This window comes from Mus caroli, unplaced genomic scaffold (assembly GCF_978045245.1).
Source record: "Mus caroli unplaced genomic scaffold, Mus_caroli_1 scaffold_1, whole genome shotgun sequence".
Classification (NCBI taxonomy): Eukaryota; Metazoa; Chordata; class Mammalia; order Rodentia; family Muridae; genus Mus; species Mus caroli.
Window position 1 is genome coordinate 45551227 of NW_028227256.1, and position 14435 is coordinate 45565661.

A 14435-nucleotide genomic window follows, 5' to 3' on the forward strand; every position below is an offset into this window, starting at 1 on the left:
TTCTATAAAGTAATATAGTTGAAAATCTCAAGCTTGTATCTCCATTTCCTTTTGTTCTGTCTTTATTTCAAGAATGCTACTATCTCTATTTTCAAATTGTTACAATAGAAATGCCCAAACATAGAGTTCTGGTTCTGAGGTTCTGTTTTGGAGTTTCTCATTTCTCTTGTTCTTTCTCATTTCTTCCTGACCTGGTTTATCACTGAGCCTTGATTCCCACTCTTAGTTCATTTTTTTCTATGCATTCTTTCTTTGTGTGTCAAAGAAAATGTTTCAGTAAAATTTTCAAACATAATGTTGAGGAGGTTTGCAGGTTTTTAAGTTTGAATTCATGAATATTCAAAGTTAGGTTTCTGAACCTATCACCATATTATAAAAATTCTTTCTATTCATTTCAAACATACATAAAGGCAATTTTCATGTTAAATACAAAATGGAAAACTCAAGAAGATATTTTTAAAATCATTTCTAACAAAAAACAGTAGGAAAATAAAGAGCTTACATCATTCATACGTCTGTAGTTACACAAGAATGAACTTCTTACGTGACTGCCACAATAATTAAAACTTTGCTATTTGCTTTGATAATCTTCCAAGTATTTTTTGTTTTAATTATGTATGATTACTGTGGTCAAATTTGCCTCTGTAGATAACTACTCTCTGGAATGTGTGCATCCTGTATGTGTCTTAGATTCAACAACTTTCCACATATAAAAAGATACAATTTTTTTTGGTAAAAATTGTGCAAATACTGGGAGCTGACTTGACAAAAGTTACTTGTGAGTGCTCAGATCGAATAAAAATGACATCATGTGTTTCCATTTATGGTTTTGAGTCATATGCTTTATTTGCAGCATCTTTAAAAAAAAAGTATTAGTTTAGTAAAGCCAGCTTACTGTTTAACTTTTATTTCATTCCCATGCCCACCCCATCTTTCAGATTAATTGTATAATACCTCCAAAAACAAACTGGTAATACTAAGACTTAATTCTCCTTTTATCATTCTGTACATTATTAGCTTTAGAAATCAAAAGGAATAGAAGAAAAAGTACATAATATTACATTATTAAAAAATGAAGATATTAGAACTATAAAATGGTAAAGTGGTAATAAAAGAATTAAATTAAACCCTATTATAATCCCAATATGGCATTTTTTGAAAGGATTTGTTAGTGATGAGTAAGCACAACTGTGTTGCTTACCCATCAATGTTGTTAATTATGGTTTATGTTTCTCAGTATGCAAGTATGCATTAACTCTGGAAGCTTTGTACTATAAAATTTAACCAACTTAGTGTAAGGTATCACTAAGGACTACCAGTATATTTCTGAACTTTACCTCAGACAATGTTAAACATTGTCTTCATTTGTAATTCTAGAGCAAAGGATCCCAGTGTGAATATTTATAACATCCAGATACATCCCTAACACTCCAGTTTGGACTAGAGAACATAATACTCAATTGAAAGTGCTAGATATTTTTCTCATTTTCCCTACATAAGGGAGGTAAGAGAGATAACATAAACAATATGAAATTTAATTCTTTGAAAAGCGTGTCTAAAAGATATCTAATCAAAAAGACTGCATTATGGTAAATTCTTCTAAAGGATATAATACAGTGTATTTTAAGAGTTCTAATTTAATACTGTTTCTCCATCCTCTAGACAATTTTGTGTAATTGTGTTTGTTTTAATAGAATAGAACCAATATATTTTATTATATTTATAAAAACAACCTTTAATTTTAAATGTATTACTCAATGTATAACAGTTTTCCATAACTTATTCATTCTACAACTGATAAGAGGATGTCATGACAATTTATTGATGCCGCAAATATTCAGTTTATATATATATATGAATCCTATATATTTAAGTCTATGAATTATACCTTAGATAGGTGAGGTGGTAAGAAGCTGCAAAGAGTTGAGGGAAAGGAATGAAATTGATCAAAATATATTGTATGAAAATAGATTAAGCAAGTTATACTAATAAATGTATATATACATACATATATACACTCATATATATGGAAATATATACACATATACGCATATAAAAACAATTAAAAATCAATTTGATAAAACAAGGAGGAGAATATGGGAGGGTGTGTGAGGAGAAAAAAGTGGAAAAATTATTTAATGATATTGTAATTTAAAAAAACTAAATAACAGGAATAAGGAAGGAAAAAAAACCATAGATAGAAACAAAAAACTATATGTAAATCCAGCAGGTTGCCTCAGTAGTTACAGGTACTCATATTCAAGAGGGATACAACTTGAGTTTGATGGTGGAAAAGTGTTCTCTGTATTCCATATGTTCTGCATAGAATTACAAAAGGAGTTTATTGAATACATAATTTAGTTTGGATTCTGGTTCCAGAGACATAAGTGTTTGTGATGGCACAGTAAAGGCATGTCAAGGAACTGGAGGCTAAGAGCACACATCTTGAATTTTCAGTAGGAAACAAAGAGAATAAACTAAAACAGATGTGATTCTGAAATCTTATAGTTCGCCCTCAGTTGATGAACTTTCTACAGCAAGGTTATACCGTCAAAATTTCCTACAAAATGACAGGAACTAGGATTGAAGTATTCAAACATCTGAGCCTATAGGAGATATTCTTATGTAAATCATCATGTCACCTATACTTAAAGGACAAATATTAAAAGAACAATTTCAATAACCAAGAGGAAATAATTTAAATGCTGAAAAACATCCTAATTTAACTATAGCCAATATGCACATGTCCATGCTGATAACAAATATCAAATAAATAGAATAATGGAATATAAAAAATAGATATTATCTATGAATAATATATAATTATATAAACATATGTTTATAATTATACATTGTATAACATAAAATAAAGTATAAAAATAATGTGTAAATATATATGAATAAAGAATCTTCAGATCCAATCTGGAAAAATATGGATCATTGCCAAATTACAAAAGAATAGTAAAAATGGCCTATAATCATGTCCAACATGTGTAATGTATCTCTCAAGCTCTTAAATATTTGCTGTGCAAAGGTAACAATCATAGAACAGGATATTGTGAAATTAAGAGTTGAGAAAGAATAACTTTGTGAATAAAAAGAAAACTATAAATTCTCTATCAGTTACTAAGATCAACACACACTGTGATATGTCAGCACTAAAACCATGAAATTTCCAGAAGACATAATGAAATTGACAAATTTTCATTACAACCTTCTTAATTTGAGGCCTTAATTACTATCTGCTTATTAGGAACCTAGGAATGAGTCATTTCACAAAGCTTTTGGGCAAAACCTTTTAATACTGCTGAGGATATACAAAGCAAATAATAGGAAAAAATCTAATCAAATCTAGAAAAGATTTTGGCAATATGGTGACAATATTCCTGTGGTCTACTGGATAGGAGTCTGGAATAGAAAAAAATAATACCAAGAAATTAGGTAAAAATTAAGGAAACCTAAGTAAAGTATGGACTTAAGTTAATAACATGTTAATTTTAGTAAATGTGTGATATTAATATACGGAGTTAATAATATCAGGACCTAAAGGTATATGCATAATTACTATATATTCTATTGTGACGAAAATATAGAAAATCTTTTAAAATACACTGTTATACAAATGCTAAACAAATTATGTTCCATTCTTATTTGGTAGATGGCTTATTTTCCTATTTTACCTGAGGAACCTGATGTTCAGATAGAAGTTTGATGAAATGCTCACATTACAGTCATAGCCATATCATCCTAGAGGAAGAAAATATCATATTTTTGGTTTTGATAACATATTCTTTTGAATTCTATGATATATTCTATAAACAATGATCTCAACCTTAATTTGGTATATTCTTAACATCCATTAAACTATGTTATGCATTAACAAATTTGAGTTTGACCTTTACACATGCTTAGAATTATAGGACTCTTAATAACTGTCAGTTTTGCTCTTCCTTGGCCAGGCTGCTATATTTCTAGTTAGTATTATAATCAATTAGTATCCAGCATAGAGAGAAAATTGCTCACCAATATGTAACATTAAAACGGAAGCTTGTATAAATTGCCGATTTAGCCAAAGAATCTAAACGTTAAGAGTTTTTAATGATATTCATAAGAACAAAGTGCACACCACCACATTTACAAAGCCTTTATCTAAACACCCAGGAATGTCATGTGCCTTCTAGAGGCTAATTTATGAGCACTTCACCTCTAATAGGAATTGACATTAACTTTCAAATGTACTTTCCTAACTGCTAAAAATATGGAGAAAAATTTATTCCTCAAGTGATTCTGTATGTTGAGTATTCATCTAAATATCCATAATAAAACTTTAGACTTACAATTACATTTAAATTACAATAAACAATTTTATATGTGCTAAAACATACTCAGAAGTACTACTTAAAGATTCTGGAAAGAGAAAATAATATTGTAAGTATAGATGTATTTCTTTTAAAAACTTTTATTTAAATACATGTTTATCTAATATATTTTGATCATGTCTTTACACAAATTCTCCCAGATTCTTCACTCCTCCCTACACATCCAACTTCTCTCTCTCTTTCTTTCTCTATCTCTCTCTGTGTGTCTCTGTCTCTCTGTCTCTGTCTGTCTCTCTTTTTCTCTCTCATACAAACAAGAAAAAAATCAAACTACTAATGAAAGTTAAAAGAAAAAACAATAAAAAAATGTTAAAACAAAAATGTTCAACATCCTTAATCATCAGGGAAATACAAATCAAAACAACCCTGAGATTCCACTTCACTCCAGTCAGAATGGCTAAGATCAAAAATTCAGGTGACAGTAGAAGCTGGCGAGGATGTGGAGAAAGAGGAACACTCCTCCATTGTTGGTGGGATTGCAAGCTTGTACAACCACTCTGGAAATCAGTCTGGCAGTTCCTCAGAAAATTGGACATAGTACTACTGGAGGATCCTGCAATACCTCTCCTGGGCATATATCCAGAAGATGTTCCAACTGGTAATAAGAACACATGCTCCACTATGTTCATAGCAGCCTTATTTATAATAGCCAGAAGCTGGAAAGAACCCAGATGCCCCTCAAAAGAGGAATGGATACAGAAAATGTGGTACATTTACACAATGGAGTACTACTCAGCTATTAAAAAAAATGAATTTATGAAATTCCTAGGCAAATGGATGGACCTGGAGGGCATCATCCTGAGTGAGGTAACACGATCACAAAGGAACTCGCACAATATGTACTCACTGATAAGTGGATATTAGTCCAGAAACTTAGGATACCCAAGATATAAGATACAATTTGCTAAACGCATGAAATTCAAGAAGAACGAAGACCAAAGTGTGGACACTTTGCCCCTTCTTAGAAATGGGAACAAATCACCCATGGAAGGAGTTACAGAGACAAAATTTGGAGCTCTGACAAAAGGATGGACCATCTAGTGATTGCCATATGCAGGGATCCATCCCATAATCAGCTTCCAAACGCTGACACCATTGCATACACTAGCAAGATTTTGCTGAAAGGACCCAGATATAGCTGTCTCTTTTGAGACTATGCCTGGGCCTAGCAAACACAGAAGTGGATGTTCACAGTCAGCTATTGGATGGATCACACGGTCCCCAATGGAGGAGCTAGAGAAATTACCCAAGGATCTAAAGGGAACTGCAACCCTATAGGTGTAACAACAATATGAACTAACCAGTACCCCGGAGCTCTTGTCTCTAGCTGCATATGTATCAAAAGATGGCCTAGTCGGCCATCACTGCAAAGTGAGGCCCATTGGACTTGCAAACTTTATATGCCCCAGTACAGGGGAACCCCAGGGCCAAAAAGGGGGAGTGGGTGGGTAGGGGATTGGGGGTGGGGTGGGTATGGGGGACTTTTGGGATAGCATTGAAAATGTAAACGAGGAAAATACCTAATAAAAAAATAAATTAAAAAAAAAAACAAAAGCTAAACCCCACACAAAAAACAACAAACAAAAAATGAAACAAAATAAGTACCAACAACAAAAACCTGTGGAACTTATTGTGTTTTGACTAATTCTGGGTATGGTGCTTGGCAAATAAGAGTAGTAGTTGATATACTCAGTTGTACTCTATTGGAAAAACTAATTTCGTTTGTATCTCAGGAGATATCAATTGCTCATATCTTTGTATTTATGGATGGAACTCTCTGTCCATTTCCTATTCTCAAGGGTGGGATTTTGCTTGGTGTGAACCTGTACAGATTTTGTTTTTGCTGTCACAGTGTCTGTGAATTCATCTGTTTATCAGTTCTGTTGTTTCTGAAGGAGACTATTTCCTTACAGTTATATACCACATCTGGCTAACAGAATCTTTCTATGACCTCATGAATAGATCCCTGTGGAGGTGGTTTTCAAGAGGATACCACAATTATGACTGAGTGATATCAAAAAAGTCTTTGTCACTTTGTACAATGTCAAGTTGTTAGTCCCTGGACTAATTTATATCCATTTTAAGAAGATAATTTTCTGATAAATACTGATTGAGACACTACTCAGTAGGTATAGAAATATCGAATTTGGAGTAATCTTACTGCTGTATTCCTTCAACAAAATATTAGTGTTATATTTTCGCCAAAGCACATGATTCACCTAGTCTCAGAATATTAATCACTATAGCAGTTTTAGGTATAGGTTCTATATCATAAAATGAGCCTTAAATCCAATGCAAAAGGAGTTGATTATTCCCATAACATTGTGTCACTACTTATGTCATAAACTATGAGAAATCTACGTAGTGTGCTACTTGAATCTTTATCCAATTGAAATGCTTTCATGTTATTGAGGAAGAACTCTGCATGCTACCAGGGAGAATAGAAGTCATCAATATCACCCAGCTACAAACTCTGTGACTGCAATATATACAGATATATTACCTGATAGAAAAGAAATGAATCACAGTTGGGATGGTGGGGGGGAGGGAGGGACTTGGGAGAGAAAGTGGACAGGATGGGGGAGGGGGCAGTGAGGGGTAGAAGGTAACCTGATATCATATTGGGTGAGGGTAAGGGACTGAAGCCCTGAGGTCCAGCAGAAAGAATGTAAACAGGCAACCTCAGGAAATAGGTGTTCCCCCAACCCTCAGAATGCACCAGAGATATGGGAGATGAAATTCTCCCAGGACTCATAGGGAGGGGACTTTGATGAAATGCCCAATAGTAGTGAGAGGGAACTTATAGAGCCAGCAGGAAGACAGGACATCAAGTGCGGGTTGGATTTGCCATGCCATAGTCACACCTCTAACCCATAATTGTTTCTGTCTAAAAGAATTACAGAGGTGGAAATGGAGAGGAACCTGGGGAAAAGAAGTCCAGCAACAGGCCCAAAGTGGGATCCAGTTCAAGCAGAGGTCCCAAGGCCTGCCACCATTACTGAGGCTATGGAATGCTCACAAAAAGGGACCTATCATGACTGCCCTTTGAAAGACCCAACAAACAGCTGAAAGAGTCAGATGCAGACATTTGTACCCAACCAATGGACAGAAGCAGCTAACCCCTGTTGTTGAATTAGGGAAGGTGGAAAGAAGCAGAGGAGAATGGCAATCCTTTAGGAGGAATAGCACTCTCAATTAATCTGGACCCCCGAGATCTCTCAAGCAGTGGACCACCAAACAGACAGCATACACCAGCTGATATGAGGCCTCTAATACACATATAGTAGAACACTTCCAGGTCTGTGTTCATTCAGAGATGATGCACCAAACCTTCAAAAGAACGGAGACCGACCCCAGGTAGCTTAAAAGTCAAGTGTGGTGAAAGAGTTGGGGCATCCACCTGGAGACAGGGGTGGGGTGGGGAGTAGGTGAGGGTTGTGGAGCATTCAGAGGGTATATGGGGGGTGCAGGGAATGGAATATGGAGTGTAAAAAATAAATTAAAAAATGTTTAAAAAGAAAAGAAAATTTTCTTCAAACCAAATGCAGACATACATTAAAATGATTTTCTACCATGTCCTCAATGAATTCATCATGGAGATGGAGATGTAGGGAGGGTTCATCCATAAATATAATAAAGCATACAAATAGGCATAAAGAAAAAAATCACACCATCTCAATATGCACAAAATAACAGTGACAAAAGCCAGCACATCTTCATAAAAAAACAAAACAAAGCAAACAAAAAAAAAACCTTAGAGACAATAGTATTAGGTGAAACATCTCTCAACCTAATAAAAACTATTTAGGAGAAATCTGTATCCAATATTCTTCTAAATTAAAAAAAAAATTTAAAGCAATCTCATTGAAACCATGGATGAAGAAGGCTCTCCACTACTCCTTCCCTGTATCAATACTGTGCTTGATGCACTCCATGATGTGCTTGAAGCACAAGATGGAAAAATAAGAAAAGAGAAGAAAATTAAAGAAAAATATAAAAAGAATCAAACATTCATGATATGCAGATAGCATGACATTATAAATAAAAGATCCTAAAAATTACATGTGAAAACTTGAAGAAATGGTTAACAATCTCTGCCATGTAGCAGAAAACAGTGTCCATGTGCAAAAATCAATACCTTTGCTGCACACCACCAAGAAACATATGGAAAAAGGAATCACAAACCATTTACAATTGTCTTAAAGAAAACATAATTCAGAGTAAACACAACCAAGGAGATGAAAGAACATTACAACGAAAATTTAAAATCTCTGAAGAAAGAGAAAGATACTAGGAAATTATAACTCAACATGATAAATAAGTTCATGGATGATGAGATTAATATTGCTAAAATGACTATTCTACCAAAAGTCATTCTGCATATTCAATGCAATTCTAATCAATATTCCATCTTACTTTTCACCGAAATAGAACAAAGCAAACAACATCAACAAAATTGCTAAAATGTATATGGAATCACAAAATGCCCAGATAGCATACATTTTTCTCTTAGGGTTTTGCTGCTGTGAACAGACACCATGACCAAGACAACTCTTATAATGACAACATTTAATTGGGACTGGCCTACAGGTTCAGATTTCAGTCCAGTATTATAAAGACAAGAGCATGGCATCATCTAGGCGGGCATGGTTCTGGAAGAACTGAGAGTTCGACATCTTATTTTGAAGGCAAACAGGAGAAGACTGACTTAAGAGGCTGCTAGGAGGAGAGTCTCAAAACCCATCCCTACAGTGATACACCTACTCCAATAAGACTACACATACTCAAACAGGGCCACACTTACTAATATTGCCAGTCCCTGGGTCAAGAATATTCAAACTACCAGAATTCCTAAGCAAAATAAACACTGCTAGAACTATTATTACTTTACTCAGGATATACTACTTAACCACAGTAATAAAAACAACATTTTATTTATGTCAAAACTGATAGGGAAGCTAATGGAATGAAGTAAAAAACCCAAACATGGGAACATATGGCTACAGCAATCAAGTATCTGACAAGGAAAATATATATCTGTAGTGAAAAAATACCACATCTTCAACAAATTGTGCTAGAAGAACCAGATATCCATATGAAGAAGAATGAAAGTATTCTTCTATCTACCACCTTGTAAAACTCTTAAATCCAAATGGATTCAATGCCTAAATGAGAAGCCAAAGACACTGAAACTGCTAAAAGAACACATAATCTATGCCACCTATGAGATTGTTATAGAAAGAAATTTTATGTATAAGAATATATTCATCCATGAAATAAATCCAGCAAATCACAAGTAGAACTATCTAGAAAGTTTTGTATAGCTAAGGAAACAGTGAGTTGAGTGATAGAGAAGCATGCAGAATAGGAGAGTATCTTTATTAGCAATACATCAGATAGATGATTAATATCCAGAAAACTGAAAAACTGTAAGCACAGGCCTTTTCACCTGGACTCTTTGTTTCCCCAAATAATGACTCTATGACTTATTTATCTAAATAAATACTTAGGCTCACTTTCACTAACTCATAACTCAATTGTCTTGTTTAAACTAGCACAGGTCATGACACAGGGTTAGCTACCTCTCCCAGGTTCATACATCTGTCTTTACCAGTGTTTGGAGCTAATTTCCCTGCCTCATTCATTCCCAGAATGCTATCACTCTCTGCATATGTCTTACCTTCTAATCTTTCCAATTAATCAAAGGGTTTTTACAGACAGGTGATGCTTCAAGCCAGTACATAAATAATCTCACTACATTTCCCACCTTTAGTCAAATAATAGATCTTTCTCTTACAATAATAAACTATATACAATAATTTTAATTATGAAAATTATCAGGTAAGATTTATATTCACAATGTCCAGTCCGTATGTTTTTGGTAACCTTGGAGAAAGTATTCTATTATCTGTCCTATCTTGGTGAGTTTAGAGTTCTGTACCTAAATCGAGTTGTATCATAACTTTCACTACCAACCCTAAAAACTACATTCTTAGAATATAAAATATTTTTCTAAATCCTAAACAATTTAAGATTAGCGGTGAGACTATAACTATCTAGTCTTCCACCACCATCAGAGACTTGAGAAGAAAGAAATATTACTTGAGCATTTAGGAAATGAAGTCAACAGCTTCCAAAACTATAGAAAAGGGGTAGTTGGCTGCCCGGGAAGTCCCCCAAATTGTCTATGTTGGAGAATCTATCTTTGGCCTTCTTGCCCTGATTATGTAACAGACATAAATTTTTGTGAAGCAGGGATTATGAAGTATTGCTAACCTTGTTTTGTCAAGTTCAGAAGTTAACTTCTCTGCAATCCATTTGTACATTTTGTACTGTATTCTGTCTGCTGTTGAAGCAAGAGCAGTTATTTGCCCAGTGCCTAACCTTACATTTGAAGCAAAATTCATTTGGAGGTTCATCAATGCTCATAACCTTCTGTGAAGTAGAATATGGCTGATGCCAGGAGAGCTGATATCTCTCACTGCCCTTAAAGACTTAATAATAAAATATCTTTAAACAACATACTTAGTAGATCTCTGATGGTTTTGTTATCTATCTATCTATCTATCTATCTATCTATCTATCTATTTATCTATCTATCTATCTATCATCTATCTACCTATCTAGAATATCAGAAGAAGTGAATGCTGCTTGTTTCTAGACATTTACTATTTGTTAAACTTTGGAACCATATTTCTGTAACTAACTAGAATCTAGCATAACCATGAAGTTGACTGGTTATTAATTTGTGTTACTTAATTATCCTACAGTTTGTAGTAGCTGTCTGAAAGGCATGAATTTTTAAAAAGTTTCCAATACTTAAAATAGTTTAGTCATATATATAGAGTATCTTTTAACAATATGCAATCCTAAGTCTATATCAATATACAATGTGCATTCTAATGTGAAAATATTTGTCTTGTTGATGTTTGGTCTAAAAGTAAATTCAACAATATAACCTTTTATCATACTATTCCTATATCCCATTTTCTTTCCATCTCTTCTTTGCCTTCCCCTGCCCAAGTATTAAAAATTAGAGAAAGTATGATAAAGAGTAAGAAAAAGAAAATGAAAAATCACTGGATGTAAAATTCCTTCATTTGCTTCCTCCCAGATCAATGGCATAACAACTTTTCCAGGCCCCATATAAGTGATGACAAACTTCATTCATTCATTGAATAAACAAAAGCCATCCACCACAACTCTTGAGAATGGGGGAGTGTCTCTCTCTTAAAATTGCTTCCTAATGATTTGGGGTATCTTTTTTCTTTTGAGAGCCCCTTAAAATTTAAGATTTTTGACAGTCTTAAGAAAGGTTGCTGTAGCATTTGCTGACAGTTTCTGCATTCTCCGAAAGTTCTGAGTAAAATTACATTTTTACTCACATAGTTTGAGATGGTAGACAATATAGTGAGTCATTTTGAAATGCTCCCAGATGCAGATTTTTGAGGACAAATCATTGAGGCAATCTAAGGTAGGATTAAACAGGATGTCTCAATGTCTCAGCATTCCTGAGGGTGAATCTTGTCAGGGCATCATTGACTTCATTGGTGTCTGCAAACTAATAAACTCTCACAGGTAATATACACCTTTCTGCAATGGCATATGTATGGAATGTACAGTGTGGACAATTCAAATAAGATGATTCTCTGAAGTCTGTTTGCACAAGTAAGGCACATGTCTTTCTTTTAAGGTTAGTTTGGGTTGTACAACCAACGTGTAATATGAATTTATATCTATGCTATTTGAAAGAATGGCATTATAAGCCTTGAGGATTCTGAAGCCAAGATTAGCTTATTACACATAGCTGAATTGTTTGATGAAGACATTTTCATGTCTCAGCCAGTCTCAGAGCTATGTAGGACTTCACTGATATAATTTAACTGTTTTGTTGGCCTTCACAATATTTTTTTTATGTTTGCAGCCAAGATCTTCAGGGGTTTCCAACTGTTATATCAGATTTTTATGAATTTGTAAGTAATCTACAGCTCTCATTGTTATGTGCATTATTTCTTTAAGTTTATTAATTTTGTCTATCTAAGGACTTCATACTAACAATTTTAAACCATTTTCTATTATTATTTATACCCAGTTTATTGTTTCTTCAATTGTTTTTAATTTTATACCTTACAAATTCAGAAATTTGTGGCTTTCAATTCTGGGCCTGGATTACATTGTCTACAGCCATTCTCTTCCACATAGGCCAAGCCATAAAGATCCAAACTTCCTTCATAGCTCACTGGATAGGAAAGGGCATCCTGCCATGCTGTAAACATATCATCAGATTATTATTGGTATCAGCAAGCTGCCAAAGCAGTGACTAGCCCAGGAAATAGTGGTCTCCATTTGCCACAAGTGCCTGGACTTGCCTGAGAGACTAACTGTTCATTTCCTGTACTATGCATCTCTAACTGTTCACAGACCCCATTCTAGAATCTGGCAGCTGGGTGCTGGTCTTGTTGTACAGAAAGGATTTTATGTGAGCTACATTAGGCCTCTTTATGGTTTCCCACTCCAAAATTGCCAGGAAACTGCTTTCTGCCTAAGACTCCTCAGGCTCAGTGTGCCATTTTTAACTGGAGCCTTTTCTACCTGGTCTCTGTGTTCCCTAAAATAATGAATCTGAGACTTCTTAGATATGAACAAATGCTTAGCCCATTAGATTTGGCTCCTTTCTGCATGCTACTAAATTCAATGATATTTATGTTAAGACATTAGTTAATTGTTTTCAAAATTTATTGACAATGGTCCTGAATAAACTTCTAAAAATTGAAAATTTCTATAAAGTGAAGTAGTATTTCTAAGGTCTTTAAGTAGTTTGGGTACCCCAGAAAACGTTTTCTCTCAATGTTTAATTAAATAATTTGCTGAATGTTAACAAGTATTTATCACAGCAAATGACTCTGCTAGTCTCAATCAACTAAAATAATACCATATCTAAGTTGACCATGAAATGAAACAAAACCAAACAAAGAAAGAAACAAATGAAAAAAGGAGTCTAAAATAATAACAAATGTTGTTAAAAATGGGCAGAGAACCTTAACGGAGCATTCTCAAGAGCAGAGGTTGGCCTTGTCAGGCATCAATGGGAAGAGAGGCCCATGGCCTGTGAAAGCTAGAGGCACCAGTGTATTAGAATGTCAGAGTAGGGAGCTGAGAGTAGGTGAGGGGGCGTACCCTCATAAAAGCAGAGGTGAGGGATGGTATAAGGAGTTTCTTCAGAGGAAACCATTAAAGGAGATAACATTTGAAATGTAAATAAATAAAATTTCCAATAAAAAGAATTAAAGAAAGAAAGAAAGAGAGAGAGAGAGAAGGAGGGAGGGAGGGAGAGAGGGAGGGAGGAAGGAAGGAAGGAAGGAAGGAAGGAAGAAAGAAAGAAAGAAAGAAAGAAAGAAAGAAAGAAAGAAAGAAAGAAAGAAAATTGAAGGATCACAGGACACAAGAAACGTGGAGCATCCAGGGATAGGATCCTTTCTGTTTCTATCTGCACAGAGAGCTTACCCTGTGCCACAGGTCTGCACACAGGAATTCTAGCAGGAAAGAGCTGGTCACCCAGGAGTGGTGATACACCTAAGATTAAACAAAGGCTCATGGACTAACAGGAGGAACAAACTACAGTCAGAGACAGTAAGACAAGACAACATCAGATATAATCAGATGGAAAAAGGCAAGTACAAGTACATAAGCAACAGAAACCAAGGCAACTTGGCATCACCAAACCCAGCTCTCCCACTGCAGCAAGACCTGGAGATCCCAACACACTGGGAATGCAAAATTCTAATTTAAAAATCATACCTTATGATGATGATAGATGACTTTAAGAAAGACTAAATAAGTCCCTTAAAGAAATAATGGAGAACACAGGTAAACAGCTAGAAACCCTTCAAGAGGAAACACAAAAATCCCTTAAAGAATTACAAGAAAAAAACATACAAACTGGTGAAGGAATTGAAGAAAACCTTTCAATATATAAAAATAGAAATCAAACCAACGAGAAAATCACAAAGGGAGATAATCATAGAGTTAGAAAACCTAGAAAAGGGATCAGGAGTC

At 34.5% G+C, this 14435-nt stretch overlaps 1 long non-coding RNA gene across 1 annotated transcript in view; it reads right to left on the minus strand.

Moving 5' to 3' along the window:
• Positions 1-3330: 3330 nt before the first annotated feature.
• Positions 3331-14435, minus strand: part of LOC110290639 (uncharacterized) — a 39100-nt gene continuing 27995 nt past the window's right edge. The window contains exons 2-3 of the long non-coding RNA XR_002377485.2: positions 3681-3747; positions 3331-3408 (exon numbers count right to left, since the gene is read on the minus strand). This is a non-coding gene — a long non-coding RNA (uncharacterized LOC110290639). The remainder of the gene's footprint in view (positions 3409-3680; positions 3748-14435) is intronic.